The sequence below is a fragment of the Carettochelys insculpta genome, chromosome 21 (genome assembly GCF_033958435.1).
Source record: "Carettochelys insculpta isolate YL-2023 chromosome 21, ASM3395843v1, whole genome shotgun sequence".
Lineage (NCBI taxonomy): Eukaryota > Metazoa > Chordata > Testudines > Carettochelyidae > Carettochelys > Carettochelys insculpta.
The window spans coordinates 18,956,030-18,977,472 of NC_134157.1; the positions used below are offsets into that span (position 1 = coordinate 18,956,030).

At 51.9% G+C, this 21,443-nt stretch overlaps 1 long non-coding RNA gene across 1 annotated transcript; it reads right to left on the reverse strand.

The window, feature by feature from the left end:
• Window positions 1–3,092: 3,092 nt before the first annotated feature.
• Window positions 3,093–20,391, reverse strand: LOC142024072 (uncharacterized). Its single transcript, XR_012648385.1, has 3 exons — window positions 20,159–20,391; window positions 10,441–10,610; window positions 3,093–3,564 (listed from the first exon to the last, which is right to left on the reverse strand). It is a non-coding gene; the product is annotated as an uncharacterized LOC142024072 (long non-coding RNA).
• Window positions 20,392–21,443: the final 1,052 nt, after the last annotated feature.

Consider the following 21,443-nt stretch of genomic DNA (forward strand, 5'->3'; position numbering starts at 1 on the left):
TGCATTCAGCCCAGAGCCAGGTGGGGGGAAGCCACTTTCAATAATCCCACTGAGGCCTCACTGAACAGCTCCCCCCTGAGGATCTCAAAGCACTGAACCAGTCCCATGGAAACCTCCCAGTACATTGCACCAATGCCAGAAGTGCCAGCTCACCTGCTGAACTGCTGCCCAAGTGCTACCAATCTGGGGCGTTTCAATGTGGTCGGAGAGTTTCCCAGCTTTGCCAACATACAGACGTTTCCTTGGGACAAATGCAGACCCCAGCATTTCCCAGGACACCCTGTCTGTAACACACACATCCAGGCAAACACGCCCACAGGCATGCAGACGCAGGCCCGCACACATCTGGACAAATACATGGGGTGGGTTCCCTTCTCCTTGAACATTCACAAGGAATAAACTGGGAACAATAAGGCTCTGCCTGAAAATAAACAAGTTTTCTCCTCCCCCTCTTCCCCAGCCTGGCCGCTGCTTCCACCCTAAGAAGGCTGTGAGCAGTGATGGGTCAGGTCCACAGTTGTATTTGAGGAATGTCTGGGAAGAAAGTGATAGAGGCCTCAGCTGTAGCTTTAATGCAGCGTCAAGGGCGGATGCACAGACTTAATCTGCAATGCAGCTAAGAAAGGAGACCTGGAAAGGCTCAGAGGCCTGGAGTCTCTTCCCAGGTCTCCTTTTGCTTTGTATTGATAATGTTAACCTTAAAGTCAATGGCAACGACACTCATCATTGCTTTGACCCTGCCGGTATTCCAAGGAGAGGCTGGGCCAGCAATCGGTAGCACTGCTCAGGACGTGCTCCGTGGTAACGTGCCATGAAATGGCTGGAGAACTGGAACAAACAGCTGTCAGGAGGCACTGGCTTGTTACTGGTGTGGACCTTTCTCCTCTTTACTCTCTTGGTGAGGAGCTTATGAGCCCAAAAGTCAGCCATGGGAGCTGAGCTGGTGGCTGGCATCTTGTGTGCCCTGGTCTTGGTGGCTAGAAATGGGGAATGGGCACATGGGTGCCTAAGAACTGTTCCCATTACTGTATGGCTGTTGAAAGCCAGTTTAATCTAGCTGTGCCTCAATCTCCCCAGCTGTAAAATGGGGACAATAATAAGGTATCTGTCCTCATTATGAAGCACTAGCGGGGCATTACTCAAAGGCATTGAAATCCCAAGTTTAAATGTGGGAAAAATTAGTATTTCTCCCCTGTTCCTATACAGTAGCACCTACTACGTAACACAGACTTCCTATTTTAAGGGCAGGGTGAGGGATAGGGCAGCATCGAAGCTGCTGCTGTGTGGCAATCCTTGACTTTTTTATGGCAACCGCTGCAGCTTCACGTTCCCTTTAGATCAGAAGCAGAATGGGTGTGCAGCTCTCATCCTAGTTCCTTGCCTAGAGCTGGTCACACTCGGCTGGAAAATGTCAAAATGCAGCCCCTTTTTTCCTCCCCACACCACCATAACAAACAAAATAACCCAACCAACCAGCTTTTCTAATGGAGTGTTTGGCCCACAACCCCCACACGGACTGGCAGAATACTCAGCCTCTGTTCAAGAAAAGCCAAGTGCCAGGCAACATCAGAACTGAAGAGGAGCGGTCAGGAAACCAGCACACTTGTCCACGCTGCATCAGGCTTCAACCATCCCTCCCTTGTGCATATATTAACGTTGAGTACAAATGTTGCGACTCCAGGGCCAGTTCCTGAAGCTTTTACCCTTCCTGTGGAAGGAGCTCAGGAGTTTGCTCCTTATTCAAAGCTAACTTTTGTAACCTTCACCATGCTTTGCCAGTCAATATTTTACTGTTTGAACAAGGGCCCACAAAGGCTGTGATCTGGCCAGTAACGTGCTGTGTTTTCAGGAAGCCCTAACCTCACCCTAGCCCGGGTTTCTAATGATTTTGTTGACTTGAACGAGCACATCTCGGAGGAGCTCAGTGCTCACTGCTTTCAGATCAGCAAATTGGTTTCCTTCTCTTTCATTCTCTGCAACAGACATATTTGTTTTAGGCCGGTGCAGAGCATGACTTAGCATGCAGGTTAGGGGAGAGAGGGAGGAACAAGCATCTCTTCTTCATCTGCTCTGCTCCTTTAAAATCTGATTGGTTTTTGTACAGAGCAATGGGCCCGGTTCTCAGCTGGTGTAAATCAGCAGAGCTCCCTTGAACTCAGATAGGTTTGGAAGCTGGATGTGAAGGCTCTGCAGTTCTAAGGACTATCTCGACACTGGAGCTAAACTTAGTTACAAAAGGTGAAGAATGGTCCCAGTCATTAACACCCTTGGCAATAAGGAAAAGGCAGTCTGTGTGGTCTGAAAAAATAGAAAGTCCCTCCTGCCCTCACATGACCCAGGCCCACAGAATACGTTTCCAGGCCACTGATGCACGAAGCGGAAAGAATGTTTTCCTCTTTGATCAAGAAATTTCCAGGTCCTACACGTCGGGCCTGATCCAAAACAGTGGTGGTTAACGGGAGTCTGTCCATGGGGAGTACTGGACTTTGAATGAGGTCTTTCAGGAGAAAATAGTGCAGCAGGAGGACACGATTTCCTTACTGCCTAAGCTGGCCTGTCAGCCACCAGCTCCTAGTGAGTCCAGCAGCTATTCCAACTCAGTGTCTTTCTTGCAGCAGGCCAATGCCAGGAAAGCAGGCAGGAGACCAACTGCAGCCTTCATGCTCAGGAGTGCAGGGAGTGGGTTTCGCTAGTACAGGTTGAACCTCTCTAATCTGGCACCCTGGGGGACATGACCAGGGCTGGATGAGAGAATTTGCCAGATCTCAGGAGGTTGTATTGTCTAGCATATTACTAACACTTCCACTGCTTACTGGGCTCTTAGAAGACATTTAGGGGCAAATTACAGCTAAATAACAGGGCAGAACACTGAGAGCCAGGACTGGTGGGTGGAAACAAACTTAATGGGACTGCTGGAAACTTGGCTACATCCATGAGAAGTGGATGTCCAGCTCACTAAAATCATGCCGGATTATGGATGTTGCCAGACGAGAGAGTTTCGGATGAAAAAGGTTCAACCTGTGTGAAAACCAGCCCCACTTATTTATTACTTGGTGTTTGGAAAAGTTGTTTTCCTGTTACTACATCAGAAACAAGGTGGTCTGACCCTTGTAGGCTAACAGGCCTACCAGCCTCGTTCCACTCTCAGATCAGCTGCGCGGGCCTGAGGTGTTTCCTGGAAAGGCGATGCAGGACGCGCACACACTCCAGAGGCTGGTAAAAAGGGAGAGGGGGAGATGCCAGTGTTCTGGATCCCTGCAGCCTGTCTGGGGGAGTTTTGTGTTTGAATTAATAAATGATGCCCCCTCCCCCGAGGCAAGGCCTGAAGACTTTGGGTGCAATATCAGCTCTTCCAGGGCTAGAGGAACAGTCCAGCAGCTACAGTCCCATCTCTCCTCTTCCCCTCCTGGGACGGACATCAGACCTGCAGAGTGGCCACCCGGATCTGCACAGACTCAGACTCAGTGGTCCAACCCATTCAGGAACGTCCACCCATGCTCACGAAAGATCAGGGAACTCGGAAGGAAGAGGTTTGCATGGCCGCGTCTTCCGCAAAGGAGAGATCTAGTAAGAAGAGAGATCAGTACTCAGAGGGACCTGGAGCTCCTGGAGCAGCCACCGCCACTGCCGGAACTCCAGCCCCCTTTGAAATGCCAGGCCCAGGGCAACTGTCCCACTTCCCCTCCCTAGGGTGGGCTCTGACAGGCAGCCAGTCAGCAGCGAAGTGTTTCAGTGCATTGGGTGCATTGAACACAGGCATCCCAGTGGTCCCAGATGCACATGGGCTGGAAGGCACTACAAATGGGCTGAGCTGATTGGCTCCGATGTTGAATCTAGGCCTGTCGAGGGCTGGACTCTTGTAACATAAGCACAGGCATGGGTGATAAGTGCTCTCTCACAGCCCCTCCTCCTTCCTTTGTCCTGTTTCCCAGGGAAGAAAGGTGTCACCTGGTTGCCTAGGTGACAAAGAAAAGGGAAGGCCATCGAGTGCATGTGAGAAGTCCTCACATGAAACACCCATCACCAATTATCCATTGCCACAGTGCCTAGGCACCCACCTTGGGTTACGGAAGGACAGCAGGAAACATGATCAACCTAACCAGGGGAATAAATCCTCACACACCCCACTTAGTCACACGCTCCCATCCCATTCTGACACTGACACGGGATGAGTTGTTTCACCTACTTTTGTCCACCCCTAAGAGGGGTGAGAATGGTACCTCCATCCACCCCAGGGCTGCAGGAAGGCGGGCATTGCGGCAAATGTGCTCTACAGATGGAAATGCAATAGGAGTGACTAGTGGCAGTGGTGGGCAACCAGCAGTCCACCTGTATGACCCACAAGACATTTTCTTTACCGTTGCCTATACACAGGGTTGCCGGATTCTGCGGGGTTTCATCCGTGTAGGTGTTTTCCCTATCGGTGTTAAAGTGACACGCATGTAAAGCAAGGACTGTTGAAGTGAGGTGTGTGCTGACTGCACACAATAACTTTGAGAGCCGCACGCTCCCTCTGCGTCCAATCACAGTGCTGCTGTGGTTCCATTGGCACCGCCTGGAAATTCTTGGTACGCCACCGCACCAAGCGCAGTTAGCAAAACTACCCTCTCCAGGGAGACCAACTTGGCTGTGACAATTTTGTGGCCCCTAAGATGGAGGGCCACTCATGTGGCCCACTCACTAGTGTAAGTTGCCCTTCACTGGCTTAGTGGGATCAAGATTTCTCATTCTCCCATCTACCTCCTCAGGCCAACCCCTGCTTTAGAAAAGATCTTTTCTCTGTGGAAATAAAATAGTTCCATAGCTCCTGGTCTGCTGGTGACAAAGTCCAGATTTCCGTATCCCTTTGGCTATCAGGCTGGCTTCATTGTGCAGGCTTCCTGTAACACATACCGTCACAATGGAAATCCCTATCACTGAGACAGAAGCCAGTTTGGGGCAACAGTACCTTTCATTATAACAAACACTAAGTCCTGATACAAAACTTCCTCTAGAGTCACAGGAAGGGCTGGAGAAATGACCCCAAGAAAAGACAGTTGGGCCCCTTTGCTGGATTGAAGGATAAGACAACAAAGTAAGTTATTTATGTTGATCTCAAGGATTAATCATGAGCTCTATGAGAGGCAGAGTATGCCCTATAACAAGCATCAGCGGGGGAGTCGAGTTAGCCTGTGTCTTCAAAAACAACAAGAAGTCCTGATGCACGTTATAGACCAGCATCTGAAGAAGTGAGTTAACTCACGAAAGCTCATGCTCTAAACTTTTCTGTTAGTCTATAAGGTGCCACAGGACCCTTCGTTGCTGCTACAGATCCAGACTAACACGGCTACCCCTCTGATACTTGATGCACCTTATAGACTAACATTATATGCTCCCAATTATCTCAGAGAGGTAGAGGTGTTAGTCCACAAGGTGCCACAGGACTTTTTGTTGGTTTTGAAACATATGCACTCTATTGCAAAAGAGAGAGAACTGACTGACCAGTGCTGTGACACGATAGCTCTCTTGGGCTACCGAGAAGAGTCAACCCACAGAGACAAGCTCAGTTTGTCCAGATATTGGGACACAGGGACATTAGTTGGAAAATCCCAGATAAAAATATGCAGTGCCCAGTGATTCATCATTTTGGGTGAGATTATCAGCACAGCACTGGTGATGCTGGTACGGCAAATACCCGTTAGCAACATCGCTGACCATTTGTGTGCCTCACGTACAATGATTCTACACAAAGTCATGTGAAAATTAGGGGTACAAGAGCATGCATATTTTTGCATGCATAAGTAGGTATATGCTGATCTGAAAAATCCCATCTTTTATGTTTTAACATCACAGTAAAATGTGATTAAAATTATTTGCTCTCTTCCATATCTTGCTCTGTTTGATAAGGTTGATGACTCAAGCTTGAAATCATAACGACTGATGACTACCATAAACAGCATTTTGTGGCTATCCTCTGGATGTGAATTTCATGACAATATGTATTGTCTGGATATGTTAAATCAGTTTGGCATTTATTCCCTGAATCTGCGCTTTGTGTTTTTAGGCCAGTTTTCTTTCAAAAAGGTAAGTCAAATACCAATTCATTCCCAGGAACAAGATCATCCGTTCCAGTTTAAATGGACTATCCCAAGGAAGCCTCAGGGACCATGTGACTTTGTAAAGTTATCCTGTACGTATGCGAGAAAAATCTCTTGTGTTGAGCTCTGCAGACCAATCTCTCACATAGATTCCAGCAGAACGAGACTGGGAGGCAAAGATTATATCACTGATTGCTGGACTAATTACTTAGAGCATCTGCATTACCTTCAGTTGTCAAAGTAACAGGATGTAAATGATAAGGAAGTGTCAGGTGATGCTGAGAACCTTCTAGGCAGGGCGACAATTGGGAGCCTCACAAAAAATAAGCCATCCTGTAGCATCTTAGAGACAAACAAATGTGTATTAGTTCATGAGCTTTTGTGTGACCCACTTCTTACCCACAAAAGCTCACAACCTAATAAACATGTTGATCTCTGAGATGCTACAGCACGGCTTGTTACCTGTGGTGCTACAGACTAACACCTCTACCTCTCTGAGACAACCGGGAGCATATAATGCCTATTATAGTTCACTGTCATAAGGCAGATCTTCCCTTACCGAGAGATCGACCTGGTCGGGGTCAAACTTGTGAGCCTCAGTTTTGCACACCAAGAGGAGACATTTGACATCAAACTATTTGGGCTTGACAGTTGATTCCTGTAGTCCTCATTCTCATGAGGAGTAAGAGAAGTCAATGGGAGAGTTTCTCCCATCCACCTCCCTCAGTGAGGACGGCCAGGTAAATCGATTGTAGATAAGTCGATTCCAGCTATGCAATTGCCGTAACTGGAATTGAGTAATCTAGGATCATCTTTAAGGTCTAGAGTAGACCTGCCCTTAGTTTCTCATTTATGCCCAAGAAGCAATTCAAGGTGCTGGTTATGATCTCAGAGTGCTCAGAACAGCCTGGGATTTGGTTAGTTTAAAAATCCGCCCAGCAGGGGGAAATCTCCGGTGTCCGCAAATGGGCCTGAGTTCTGCAGGTCTCCAGACAGCGATCACGGAAGCAGGTCGTCCTTTACAGAGCTCAGTCCATCTGGTGGCCCGCCTCAGCCTGGCAGCCATTAGGGGAGATGGTAAATGTGCTTCTCTCTCACCAGGCTTCTTGAATGACACTTCCAGCAGTGCTGAGCAGGGACTAGCAAGGAAGGGAAAGCGGCCGCTGAGCTAGGAGGCTATGGGGCTGTCATGCTTATTTCATCCGCATGGGGTCTGCTTAGCGACTGACGGGATGTAAGGAAGCTCAATGAATAAAATGCCTTCTGTGAGCTTTTCCCCACCATGGTCCTCCCGCTGCTTGATTATTCAGCGAACTGACTATCCAGTTCTTTGCCCAACCAGGCCAGGCCTTCCGGCAAGGTGCTTGCCTTGGGACCGGCACCGTCAGGGCCCTGTGTCCCCACCGGCCAGACCCTGCTGTCAGCATGCCACCTCAAGCCCTGCAAACTCTTTGGCCGGGCCTGTGCCCAACTTTCCTTCTTCGCATTTCTTTGACTGGTTTAGAATGAATAGGCCTGAAGCCTCAGCTCTGTGCCACAGAGGTTTCCATGGAGTCTGTGCACAAACATTATGTCATACTGCCCCCCGCCCTCCTCTGCTTCCCATTGAAAGGCCAACTGCCTTTACTCACTTCATGAACGTGGCTCTGCATTGAAGCTGGAGCTTAGCTCCTTTGTTGTTCCTTGTGGGTCACTGCCTCCCCACTTTTCTTCCCTCTCAGCTCCGGGAGGTACCCATGAGGCTGACTGTCTGCTGGAGAAGGAGGCAACAGTAAACGGGCTCAGGAGATGCAGAGGAGGAATCTCTCATCCCTGTTGATATCAACTGAGTGATAACAATGATGAATTTCACTCAACGTCTCAAAGAGAAATTGGCTGGGTCTATATTAGACCTTAAAGTCAATTGCAGATATGCAATTCCAGCCACAGCAACTGTGTAGCTGGAATGGACTGATCTGCAATTGGCTTACCTGGACATCCTCACTGAGGGAGGTCAACAGGAGAGTTTTTCCCATTGACCTCCCTTTATCCTCATGAGATTGAGGGGTACGGGGAGGACTGCGACCCCACTTGGTGCACAGAATCATAATCAGAGCTACTGGATTTCTTCTTAAATCCATGAATTTGTTGGCGATATAGACCCCAGAGACACACAAAGTTTGAGACGTTCTCAAACATGCCAGCTACGTTTCCATGAGAGAGTTTTGTAGATAAAACTCACGGAGCGTTTACACACAAAAAGCGATTTGTCAACAGAAACGGTGACAAAAAAGCTGTGTCGACACTCTGCGGGGCCCTTTTGTCAATTGAGTGAATGAAAAGATCAATCCGCTTTTATGTGTAGATGCAATCTGTTGACAGAAGGTTTTGCCAGAACATCTCTTCTGACAGTAACTTCTGTAGACAAATGCTTCTAGTGTAGACATAGCCACCCTCTCTCACATCGTACTGGAGGTAGCATGTGAGGAAATGTTGACTTCATGGGCAAAATTTTGCCATCCACTGCAGCCCAGCCTTCAGCATCACTCCTAGTTTCCATCCACAGTAAACAAAAGCGGAATTTGGCATTAAATGTCTAATGAATTACTACCCCCTGCCCACTCTCTTTGAACCAATGGATCTGATTCTCTTAACCTAGAATTAGCTGGGACTTCTGCTAACACCCATCTCATTAGTGAACCGGTGCTCACAACAGTCTGTACAGCACTCTCAATAATTCAAGCAGCTAAATGCCTAACATCAACAGACTGCTGAGTTCTTTTGCATCTTCCATCTTATCAGAGGCAGAGAGGGCCGTAAGTGCAGCAGGTGTTCCAAGTCCCAGCTGCTTATTCATTTTCATTCCAAAAGAGTTTAGCCTTGGGACAAGGAGCTGGAAGAACAACGGTGGGAAAGTCTGTTCCTTCCCTGTTCCGTCACGTTCCTGGGATATGTCCGGGCATATTCGGTACAACCACAACAAAAAAAAAAGATATTGCCCTGCAGAAGACTTGAGAGTTCCGATACACAGAGATTTCCTGGGATTGTGAGTGATGGGATTAGAGGAGTGAGTGAGTTCAGGCTGCCACCTGCCTGGATTTTTATAAAACGGGCTCCGTCTTCGTAGCTTCTCCAAAGCTGACTTGCAAAATGCTGGCCATCCTTCCAGGTGTGGAGCGAAAGCTAATCCTGCACCCTCCCAAGCATTCCTCTTTCCACGAGAGCCCCCTGCCTGCTGCCCAGGTGGCTCAGAAAGCCCACGAGCACGCCGCAGGCGGAGAGAATATTCACTGCTCGTTTTCTCCTGAGCACTGGCTGACCACTGCGCGCACGCCGAGTGGTTTCACAGGATGGGCTGCTTTCCAGCTGGCACTCAGCCAAAACCAACCAATTCGTTACACTTAAGATCTCAGAGCGGACTTAATAGCCTCAGTCCCAGGAGAAATGAGAGAAAAGTGCCCCTCTAGCTGGGCCACCTAGCACCATGCCAAGGTGCCAGCTGTCTGGCATTCGGTGCCGGCCCATTACTGAAGGCCTGGAGATGGTTAAATAAACTCGCCTCTTGATATCTCAGCCTCTGGTGTCGTTTTGAGTTGGATGCCTGACTTCCCCTCCTTTGGTTTGGTGGCTTGAGTCTAGCAAGAGTGGCTGGCTAGAAACACAGCCTAACTGATGGGCTGTCCACGTCAGCCACGGCCCAGGGGAAGTGGGGAGACACAGAGAAAGCATTAAGCCAACCAAGTGTGCTTTAGCCCATCAGAAGAATAATGATGATGCTGCAGGGCTATTATCCCTCTCCCCCGTGACCCCACTTCACAGGGGCACAGAGCAGCAAAACTCAAGGAGTTTGGGCAGCCTGGTCCGTGGTTCCAAACAGACCATCATGTGCTACGGGGTAAATGGGGTGGCAGTTCCCAGATCCAGCCAAAGTGTTTACGGGGCCCAAGACAGCCTGCTGACAGCAGGTGGGTGTGGCCTAAGGCATCATGCTGACAGTGGGTGGGTGGGGCGGGGCCCAAGACAGTATGTGAAAGCAGGTGGGTGTGGCCTAAGGCGTCATGATGACAGTGGGTGGGCGGGGCCCAAGACAGTATGTGACAGCGGGTGGGCGGGGCCCAAGGCGACACGCGGACAGTGGGGCCTGGTCAGGGGATGAGGGGACTGACTGCCTTGCACTCCCCGGAAGGGGTGCCGTGCTCCCACTGGAAGCGGCAGGTGGGGGTGAAGCAAGGGTGGAGAGAGACAATGGCACAGGCAGGGAAGGGGTGGGGCATAGGCAGAGCAAAGGTGGGATAGGGAGGATCACGGGAGGGGCGGGCAGGGCACACGTCCACAGTGCTCCCCATGGAATCCCCACATCTGTCACCTCTGGGTGAGTCGGTACCTTCTCTTGGACCAGCTGCTGTCGGTGAGGAAGACCACCTTTTGAGCCATGTAGGAAGTTCTTCTCCAGGTCTGTGTGGCTGGGAAGCTTGGATCATCTCACCCACAGAAGAAAAAGGACTTCCCCCACCTTGTCTCCCAGTCCCCAAGGGCAGGGATTGGCCTAGTCATCTGAAACAGGCACATAAAGGCCCCTCAGTGATGAGAAGAAGCTCTTGTTTCCCACCACCCTAGATAAGATCTGCAAACGGGAGCCAGGGTGAGAAGAGTGGAGGAATTTTCTGGAACAACAGGGGCCTTCTTTTTGGCCCGTGGTGTCTTTCAGAGCTGCCTCTGCTTTACATGGATCTTTTGCCTGCAGGTTTTGTTTTGGTTGCAGCCCTGGAATCCCTCCTCAGAATGGTGCCTGCTCAGACTGCAACCCAACAGCTCTCCCGAGAGCCCTTCTAGCAATGAGTCTGCAGGGCCCAAGATGGTGCGCTGACAGCGGAGCCCAGCGCTGGGCCCTGAAGTCGCAAGGCTCATGGCAACTGCCTTGCTCGCCTTGCCCTCAGGCCAGGCCTGGTCTCCCCACAGTTGGAACCCTTGCACCATGGCAATCCCTCCTGGCAATGGGGCCTCCTCTTGTCTCCTCAAGGCAGATAAGACGTGCCTGGGCCCTAGGGGACACCAAGAATGCTCCCAACCTTAGATGCCAGAAGCAGCAGCAAGGAAGGGGAAGTGAAGGCAAAGATCTGCACTGGTGCCTTGAGATAAGGGCATGAGTCACAGGCGCTCTGCCTCCTTCCCTGCACCCAGCTAGCCACCCACACGCTCTGTGTCAGCTCCGGCTGGCCAGCGAATGGCTCCAGTTCCAGCACTGCCTCCCGCACAGACACACCACCCCAGGCGCCTTGTGCTGCAGCGAAAGGAAACAGCCCTCTCCTGGCAAGGGGGTGTGTACTCCATGTGCTGCGCCCACCTCCACACGGCAGAGAAGCCAGAGAAGCCAAGGGCTGCTCTTTGATGAATGGGAAAGGGCCCTGGCAGCCTTATTTTGCGCTGGCCAGGGACCAAGACGGGAAGTACGCCTCGAACTGCCTCCCTGCTTCGGCAGCTGTCTCAGCTCTCATTCATTAAAGCGCAGGCCCTTTCCCTCTCCCCTGCTGCAAAATGTTTAATTTGCTCCTAACTGCCTGGTTCGCCTAGCCCTGGAGTTGAATTTAATGATGTTAGTCAGCCCAGGCCAGGCTGGCTGCGCCATTCAGAAGGCTGATGGGGAAACCCATTGAGGGCAAAATTGCCGCAGACAATTGGCCCTTTGTCCGTCTGCCAAGGTTAGCAGAGCTGAACAAAACTTCCTCAGCCGGCAGCTCGCCCAAAATACTGACGAGCTGCTGTCTGGGCCGCTTGGCGAGGGCGGAGGGGGAGAGAAAGTGGGTTAGGGGAACAATGGCAGCCGTTGGCATATGCCCGCGCGCGCAGGCCGGCTGTGCGTGTGATTGAGATGCAGTCGGCCTGTGGGAGAAAGGCCCCGACTGTGCCCCTCCCTCCAGCCTCTGCCGCTTGCTGTCAGCGCTCAGCCGAGTGGCTTTGAAGGGAGGGGCTGATGGTCAGCAGCTGACTGGTGCCTGCCTGTGGCCAGCAAGCCGGCGATATGCTGGTAGAGCATAGCACTGGGGAGGGCAGTGCCTGGGAGTGTCATGGGCTGTGCACCAAAGGAGTGTCCGTCATTATGCACAGAGCGTAGGATGCGCATCGACTGACTCCGGCGGCCTAGGCCTGCAGCCAGGAGGGGACTATCCACTAGCCCCATTCTACAGCTGGGGAAACAGAGGCACAGGGCATGCAGGAACCAGAGCAGAGCTGAGCTCCGTGCAGCCCACTCTCCTGCCTCTACCAGGGCTGCGCACGTCGCAGGAAGGCGCACGCGCCTTCACGTTCAGGTGTTCCCTCGAAACTGAGTGCTTGGGTGGCTGCCCAGGAGAGATTCGGATGCCCGCCCTGCTGGTTAGCAGAGCACCCACAGCCAGCAGCCTGCGTTTCTGAGGATGGTGCACATCCACACCTGCCTCGCTGCACATAATGAAAATTTCTTCCACCCATGGGTGGAAAAAAAATAGAGGCACCACTGCTCGCCTGAGGCAGGTGTAGCATTGGGCCTCCTCCTAACTCCCCTCGTTTGAGATTGGCTAATGCCCTGAAGCTGAAACAATGTGGTTAGTGTCAGCTATGACTAAGGCTTACGCCCTTTGTTGCTTCTAGTGGCTGAGTTCCTTGCACAGCCCAGGCGCTCCTTACGTTCCTCGGTTTCCCTCACCCAACCCACAGACTCCCTGAGTGCCACCCCCGCACAACAACCCTCCTACCCCCCCCACCTCATGCCATGTGGCAATGAGTTCCACAGTCTACCTGCGCACTGTGTGAAGAAATCGGTCCTTTGATTGGCTTGGAGCATGGTCCAGACAAGACCAGGTACTAGCCGTGCATTCTCTTAAAGCCACAGGGTCCTTTGGCTGCAGGTCAACGTCAGGAGGGTGGGTTACCAACAAAGCCAGGAGGTACAAATAAGAGCTCTGGGAGATACCATCCAAAAGTGGAGTCTGCTCCACCACAGCAGGCACGGAGGGAGTCGCGGTGCCATTCGTACAAACTTTAACAGGTGGCTGACCTTGTGCTATGGGACCGTCTAGCGCACGGGTGAGCAAACTTCTTACTTCGGGCCCCACCTTTTGTCCCTGCAGTTAGCAGGGTCCCCCCAAACCTGTCTAATATAATCCAAAGCGACGGAAATCTCAGTTATGGTCATATGAAAAAAAAAAAAAGCCCTTTCCGCACGTGTGAAGAGAAGCCCGTAGAATGTACAGGCCTTGTGAATCGCTAGATAAATGTGACCACACAGACACCAAACAGTCACATCATTCAAGCTTTGAAAGTCTCTGGATGAGACTGAGATCAGGCAGCTTCTCGCGCCGTGCCCCACCTAGGAAGTATAGTGCCTCTCCCTGAGGGGCCTGCTCCCACTCTGCTCACCCCTCTTCTGGTGTGTAAAGGCCTTGACCTGAGCTTCTCTCCCTGACCCTGCCTCTGACCCGCTGAGTAAGGTGACCATCCGTCCTGTGTTCCCCAGGACAGGCCCTAATTTAATCCGTCTCACGGGTGTCCTGACTTTTTAAAAGAAAATGGGCCAACTGTCCCAGACTTTGCAGGGCTCCTGTTCCCCAGCACTCAGTGTCTCAGGGCAGCATCCCCCCACAGCACCAGGGAGCTCCTCCGCTGAGCGGCTGCCTTACTCCCCAGCACCCCATAATGACAGCCCCCAGTGCCGGAGAGCTCTGCCATGGGGCGGCTGCCCCATTCCCCAGCACAGTAGCTCCGGGGCCAGGGACCCTGGCTGCAGGGCAACTGCTGCATTCCCTGCCCCCAGGAGGTTGAGGAACCCCCATCCTATGCGCTCCCCCCATCAGGAGGCTGTGGAGCCCCACTTCCTGGTACAGCACTGTGGGGCAGCCATCCCCGTGTCCAAGGAGCCCTGACATAGGACAGCAGCCCCCATCTCTGGAGGCCTGTGTCCCATATTTGCCATAGGGCAATGTGGTCACCCTACCATTGAATGACCTTAGCCAAGCCCCATCTTTGCTCTGTGCCTCAGTCTCCCCTGAAGAAGAGATTGCTGATGATCTGTGGGAAGCATTTAAACACACAGGGACACTGAATAAATCACAATGCACTTCTGTTGTTTCCCAAATGCAAAAATAACAAGCCCATTAGGATGAATGGTGCAAAACCTCCTCCTTCCCTAGACAAAGGGCTCTCATCTGGCACTGTGCTCCTGCCATTACATGGGGGAGACGGTTTCATCTTTTTTTTTTTTAACTGCTGTGTTGGGAAATGAAAAATAAAAGTGACTTTTCCATCAATTTCGCTCTGGTGGCTGGAAGCTACTTGCCTGAAAGGGACTTGTGTTCTGCCCAAGTAATGAGGACTTCTGTTCACTTTAGTCTGAACATGTATTTTCCCTTAGGGCTCGCCCCACATCCGACTTGTATCATATGATTTCTGGCTGATTTCTTCCCCAGCCATGTGATACTTGCTAGTTCCAGCAAGAGGGGATTTGTCTCCTTTCTGTGGTCAGGCTGTTCTTGCCTGAAAGGAGAGACAGGCACACATCAAGAACACCCTCCTTTTTCACCCTGCGGGCTAACAAGGCAGCCGGGGTCAGAGCTAAGGTGACAATGGGAGAGAAGGACTCAGGGGCTTGAGGGTAAATTATAGCACCTTTAACTTGCCAGTTCCAATCAAGCCTGGCTGGATACTTCCTGGCCTCCAGGAAGAGATCTAGCAGTCTCTCCGAGCCTGAGTAGATTCACACTGGTAAAGTAAAGGAGTGTTCTTCAGCGAAACCACATTAAATGCCTTGGCAGGTAGGTGATTACACTGTTCTCCCACCTTACTGCCACCTGGGCCTTGCTTTTGGATGGATTGGTCTTCTAGACTGAGCAGTAGACATGAAAGACGTGGCAGTTTTAGCTGGCAAGCCAGTGCTGTTGTATCCGGTGCTGAGGGAAGGCCAGGACGGGGGAAGGAGAGGGTGGTCAGACCAGCACTGCCGGGTGTTTGTGATGTGCCGGTGGATTTACCAGCTTTTAAAGCCGGAAGGAACCACCACGATCATTGGTCTTCACCTCTGCCGGAAAGTGTGACTTGATTCAATATATTAAACATCATCATTTATGCTTTAAAATCCATCTGTGCTTCTTACTCCTCCTGACGCATAATCAAATGACACGTCCATGCGTTTTAAAATCAGAATGGCAGGACGCCTTTCTGTGACAGCGAATTGTTTAAACACACGGAGTTATGGAGCCTTGGGGCCCCTCATGCCTGGGAGCCCTGGGGCAACGACCTCTTTTACTCTCATGTGAATCTGCTGCTCTTTGGGGAAGGGTTTGCTGGGATCTGATCACTTGCGGGAACAGACACAGATGCAATGTTTTTTTTTTTTCCTTTTACCCCTCGAGCCTGCTCTGAACTTGGAAGAAAGCTCCAGGGCAGTGCCATGCAACATCCTGCTGCTTCTCAATGGGGCGGGGTGGGCACCGATGGCGTGTTAGTCTGACCGCCTGCAGCCCACCGCTGAGCCGCTCAGCCGGGTAGGAAATTTCTCTTCCCCCTGAAATCAGAAGGTTGTGACTCCTTCCTCTGTCACCCTTTGCCTCTTCCCACTTCTCTCCTCCCTCAACCCTCTGGTTAGGCTGCTGCTGCTTGGACAGTTGCCTGTGTCAATCCACAGCACAGTTCCCCTTCCTTTGGTGTGTCTTGCAGAGACAGAGCCTGACACTAGTACCGAGAGGCTCTGAATCAGGATTGTACAAGGAGTTTGCCATCTAAGCAGGCAGAGCCGGCCAACAGCCTGACGGCACTGGAGCAATTCTTGGAGTGGGGATGGCTGCGCCCCTTTATCTCTGTCTGCACCTATCACTGGGTCCTAGAGCTGGGGCCAGCAGCTGGGCCTCTGAATATGGGGCAGGGGGCTGGTAGGACCCTGCACGGAAGACCCAGCGGGGGAGCCAGTGGCCATGCAGGAGGCAGGGCTAGTGGTCGAGCCCCTGGGCAGCAGTGCGCCCAGGCGTCAGGAGCAGTTGGGTGGGATGCCCAAAACCTGGGGATGCTGCAGCACCTCCCCTCCCCCCTGCAGAAGCAGCACAGATGCAGCGTGATCTGGGTTAGAGACCACAAGGGCCAGGCACTACTTCCCTCCCCCAGCGCCCGGTGTAGTGCCCACGGGGGTTCTGTACGGCAGGCGGTGGGGTGACGGGAGGACAGGGGTGTGGAGGAGTGACGGGGGGGGAGATGCAGGGAGGAAGCGAACACAGCAGTGGGTGACGTGGCGGCAGGGGCTGGGGAGGGGAGAAAAAGAGTCCGCGGGGAATGGGGGCGTGACCCAGAGGCAGAGCATAAAAAAACCCAGCCCGACACCCCGGCCGCTCCCCAGCCGGGCCACCTCGCGGCTGCTGCCTCAGCTCCAGAGCCCACCTGGGAGCGGGTCTCTGCTCCCCGGGCGCTGGGCAGAGCCCAGAGACACAAGGCGGCATTGGGCACGCTCAGGCAGCTTTGGACAATTGCCCCCTTCGGCTGGTCGTCATGGTCCAGCAGCCTGAGTCTGCTCAGGTGCCTGAAGGCTGCCCAGGGCGCTACATACCCAGACTTAATGCAGGCACCACTGGCACAGCCTTTCCCTAAGCAGCCTGGCGCCACCTCTCCTACACAGCCTGGTGGCACAGACATTTATGTTGCCTGGAGGGGTTGGGCAAGGAGCTTTTGCCACCCACTGCTGTCAGAGACAGACAGCCCAGTGCTCCGAGGCAGCACGAATGGCTCCTCTGGGGACCAGGCTGTGGGTGGAGGAGGCTGTTCCGGGGAATTCAAAGCTCAGCCTCAGCTGGTGAGAAATTCCCCTGGGAACCCAGACGTGGCCCCAAACCACCCGGGGGTTGGCACATTTTTGCAAACATTTCCCCGTTGTCCAACTGGCGAGAAATCCAGCGACGCCCCAGGTGCTCTAGAATTGCAGCCGCCTCCCGGGGCCTTGCTTCGAATGTCGATGGATCCCTGGCGGGCGGGAGAGAATCCGACTGGGCAGGGAGCAGTTGCCAGCGAGGCAGAAAGAATCCCTCGCCCCTAGGAGCCAGGAGCTGGGGGTGGGGCAAAGGGACTCCCCAAGTGTGCAAAATAAATCAATCCATCAATCAATAAAAGCCACAGAGCGACTCGTTACTGGCACCCAAGCCACTCAGCTTCAAAGACAATGGGAGAGAAAGGGGGTCGCCGGCTAGTTAAGGCGGACAGCTGGTCTCTCAGCAGCTGCTTTTCCTATCCTGGGGCCTTCGACTGCAGCTCTAACTTGCACAGCAACGCTCCACGGCGAGAAGGTAGGGCAGTGTGCGATGCCTGGGGGTTAATTAGACACTGGTTTATGCCCTGGCAGGCCCGTAGGAAAGATAGGCTGGAAGCGGGTCTATCACCCTACAGTGCTGGGTTTTACTTCTCGCTGATCACTGCCCTGTGACAGCCTCCCGCTTACCCACTGAAGTGTGCAGGGGACGTGCGCGGTAGGGAACCAGCAGGGGTTAATTAAGACTTGCCCCAGGCGCCAGGGGAGCGCTCCATAGGCTTCGATTTGATAGGGCTTGTCTAAGCATCGAGTGGGTCCGTGTGCGGGCAGGCTTACTCCAGAGCAAGAGGACCTTGCACCGGACTGGGAGGCCCACCAGGACGGTCCCAGCATCTCAGAAGGGACAACTGCACTGCTCTAGCTGCTTTCAGCAAGAGAGTCTGCTGTGGTATTGAACCTCAGCTGGTGTAAATCAGCATCGCTCCCTCAAAGCCAGAGGAGCCACGCTAAGTTACACCAGCAGGGATCTGGCCTTCAAACTAGCATTCCCTTAGCTTCACAGCTGAGCAGCAGGCTCCAGAGAAAGGTCTCTGTTGGTTGGGTTGCTTCTACTGCATGGCCCCATGCATGAGAGGCTCATGAGTTCTGGCCTCCTGCTAGGTTGGGCTGGGGGAGAAATCTAGGTTTTTCCAATAGCAATGAATTAATCCTTTGTCTGGAAATGCAAAGACTGATAACACTGATCCTTTTAGTAGCTGTCAGCCAATAACCTAGGACCCAGGGACCTCAGGTCACCTGAACCAGTGTTTCTCAACGAGGAGTACATGTACCCTTAGGGGTACTCCGAGATTTTCTAGGGGGTACATTAACTCTTCTAGATATTTGCCTACTTTTACAAAAGGCTGCATAAAAATGCTAGTATAGCCAGTAGCATCTAAAAGTTCATTCAGACAATATCTTGTTTCTACTGCTTCACATGCCTTACACTGAAATGTACATACAGTATTTCTATTGCAGTTTATTTATTTGATAATAAGATGGCAGAAAGTCATCAAGTTTTCAGCAGTCGCTTTCTGTGATCATTTTGCATTTTTTTGTAAGTAGTTTTTACGTGAGGTGTCACTTGGTGGCATGCAAAACCAGCGTGACTCCTGCAAAGGGGACGGTAATCTGGACAGGCTGAATGGCGCCCATTTCAAGACCACAGATTACTTTAGGACCATGTTTCTCAGCCCTTAGGGTTATGGGAGAGAAGTCTGGGGTCCTTATAATTTTTTTTAGAAAGGGGTATTTTATAAAAAAGAGAAGGTTGAGAAACACTGGCCTGAACAACATGAATGAATGGACCCTGCCAAGCATCCCTGGGGAAGAGAGGACAATAAGCATTTGGGGCCAGGAGAGGTTCCAGGAAGCCTAGTGGGGAGATCACAAAGAGGCAGGCTGGTGCAAGGGATAAGGCACTGAACTGGGGGTCAGGAGATCCAGGGCTGGCACGCCCGTGGGCAGGGGGGAAAAGGATCCCTGGCGCTTGGGGCAAGCCTCTTAAACAACACTGCCTCTCTCCCCTTCCGAGCCTTTGGCTGTTGAGAGTGTGAGCTTGGGTCTTTTGCTCTGTATGTGTCCAGCCCCTGGCGCTCCAGGCACGGCTGCAACACACGTTGTCATAAAGAGACACTGACCCCTTCAGCCTTTTCTGCTTCTTTCACAACAGCAGCCTCAGGACCCCACAGGGTCAGCAGGCCTGGAGCCACAGGGTCCCCGGCCAGGGGCTGCTCAAACGATATGCAAACGAGGCTGGACCACACCTGGGGGAGAGGGGCTGTGCCTTGCTGCTTGCTGCCACCCGCCTCTACCACAGCTCCTGAGCCACCAGATTTGCTGCCGTCCTCTCCCTGTCTGCAGAAAGTCCGATGCACCCCCCGCCCCTAGAGAAGAGCTTCTGCTTTATGCAGCCGATGGGGTCAGCAAGGTTTGCCTAGGTGGGGAGCAGCACAGCGTTCCCTCTAATTTTTTTCTATCCATGGGTGGAATAAACTTTGTTACTTGCACCAGTGCATTGTGCACCACCAGGAGGAACACACTCTGCCATCTCTGGGCAGTTGTGAGCACTCAGCCAATCAGCTGCGCGGCACCTGAATCTCTCCTGAGTGGCCGCCCAAGTGCTCAGCTTACAGGGAACACTGGAGCAAACTGTCAGAGGCAACATCTGCCCACAGCTGCTCATGCTCCTCCAATTTAGAGGACAGGCCGCACCTGCCCACAAGTGATGTCACAGAAGGGCCCTGGGAGCTTTGAACACTTTCTGTTGCCGCTGTAAAATGCCCCGTTGTGACCTGACCTGTCGCTAGGTTTGAGGGCCTGCTTCCCTACCTTGGCACCGGGTGTGTGGGTGAGATGGAGGGGGAACTCTCACCCTGGGGACAAAGGAAATTTTAAATAACCCACAGTAACTAAACTAGTGCTGGCAGCACCAATGGGGAGGGTGGCACTCCTGCCCGGCAGCCTTAGAAAAATCAGACCCTGAATTTCAAATGCAGTTTAGTGCTTGCAACCTGAATGATGTGCCTTGCTAAGGACAACAGCGCCTGCAGGCAGAGGGACATAAGCATGCACAAGTAAGAGTCAAAAAGGGCAGGGGCGTCCTTCTCTCAGCCTGCCAAACATAGCTAAAAACGAGAGCCTGGAGTTGGCAATATGTTTAAGCACTTGGAGGTGAAATCACATTGCTGCCTGCTCTAGAGCGAGCAACGGGCTAGACCCAGACATACGCAGGCACGCAACGAGAAGGAGTTGGAGCAGGGCAGGGAAGCAACAACAGATTTCAGCAGCGTGCAGGGTCACTTACCTGTCTTGCAGGTTCTTTAATATCGCTGCCAGTTGCTGAGACCCACCAAAGTTTCTGGGCATCATCTTCCAAATGGAACAGCTAAATCAGGTAAGATCGTGACTGCCTAAATTTTCAAGCCAGTTGCAAATTGAGGGTCCATCTAGATAAGTGGAAGATCGACCCAGTCAGAGCTGATATGCTGGAGTTTGATTTCGCGTGCCTGGTGGAGGTGCATGAAATCAAATTATCTGGGGTTGGCAGTCGACCCCTGTACTTCTCGATATCACAAGGAGTTAGGGAGGTCAACAGATGAGTTTCTCTCACCGACCTCCCTCTGTGAAATCAGCCAGTTAAGTCAATTGCAGATAAGTCCCTTCTAGCCATGCAATAGCTAGAATTGCATATCTGAAATCGACTTACCTGCCTAGTGCAGACCCAGCCTAAGAATCATAGAATGATGGGACTGGAAGGGGCCTTGAGAGGTCATCTAGTCCAGTTCCCTGCATTAAAGTCAGAGCTAAGTGTTAAACTTCCCAGGCAACCCTGGTCCAGTGAAATGTGATTCCTGTCCAGTTTAGCTGGTGACCAGATTTATTTGCCCTGGGGGTGAGAAAAATGGGTGTGAGAGGGATAGACTCGAGGAACTGAGATTGTGCATCAACTCCAGAAACCACTGTGGGTCTGTTCTTTTGTTAATCTAGTCATGCACCAAACACTAATCACATGACCTGAGGCTGACCATCTGCTGTCCAGGATGATGCTTAGCTTTGATGTGACTGGGCACAAACACACAGGCCAGCTGTTGAGGCTGAAAATGAGGTGTTGGGGGAAGAGCAGGTTCTACTGAAAGTTTTAGCTGGAGAAACCCAGGGAGGAAAATACCGATCTTTTGGCAAGGGGGTTAGGTGGGGAGGGAGAGGGATCCGACAGGAAGAGACGCAAGCAATTACATCCTCTAACTTGGCAAACCAGGCTCCTTTTCCTTTCCAGTTTCCACCTCTGCTGATATCTTCAGACACAAAGAGATATGGGGAATTCAGAAGAGTGCCACAAATACCTTCAAAGCTGCTCAGGAAGGAGTCATCACAGAAATGCCTATACAGAAACCAGAACCAGACATAGGTGCTTGTGTTGCATAACACACACAAGATGAAAAATGCACAGTGCTGTCATTTCCAGTCAGGCAGTTTACTACAATTAAGACACTTGCCAACAAAGTCAGATGAGCAGCCAGCATTTCAGAGAGGCTTATTTTTACCACATGGTTTACCATCTTAAAAAAAAACAAGAGAGAAAAACTCTA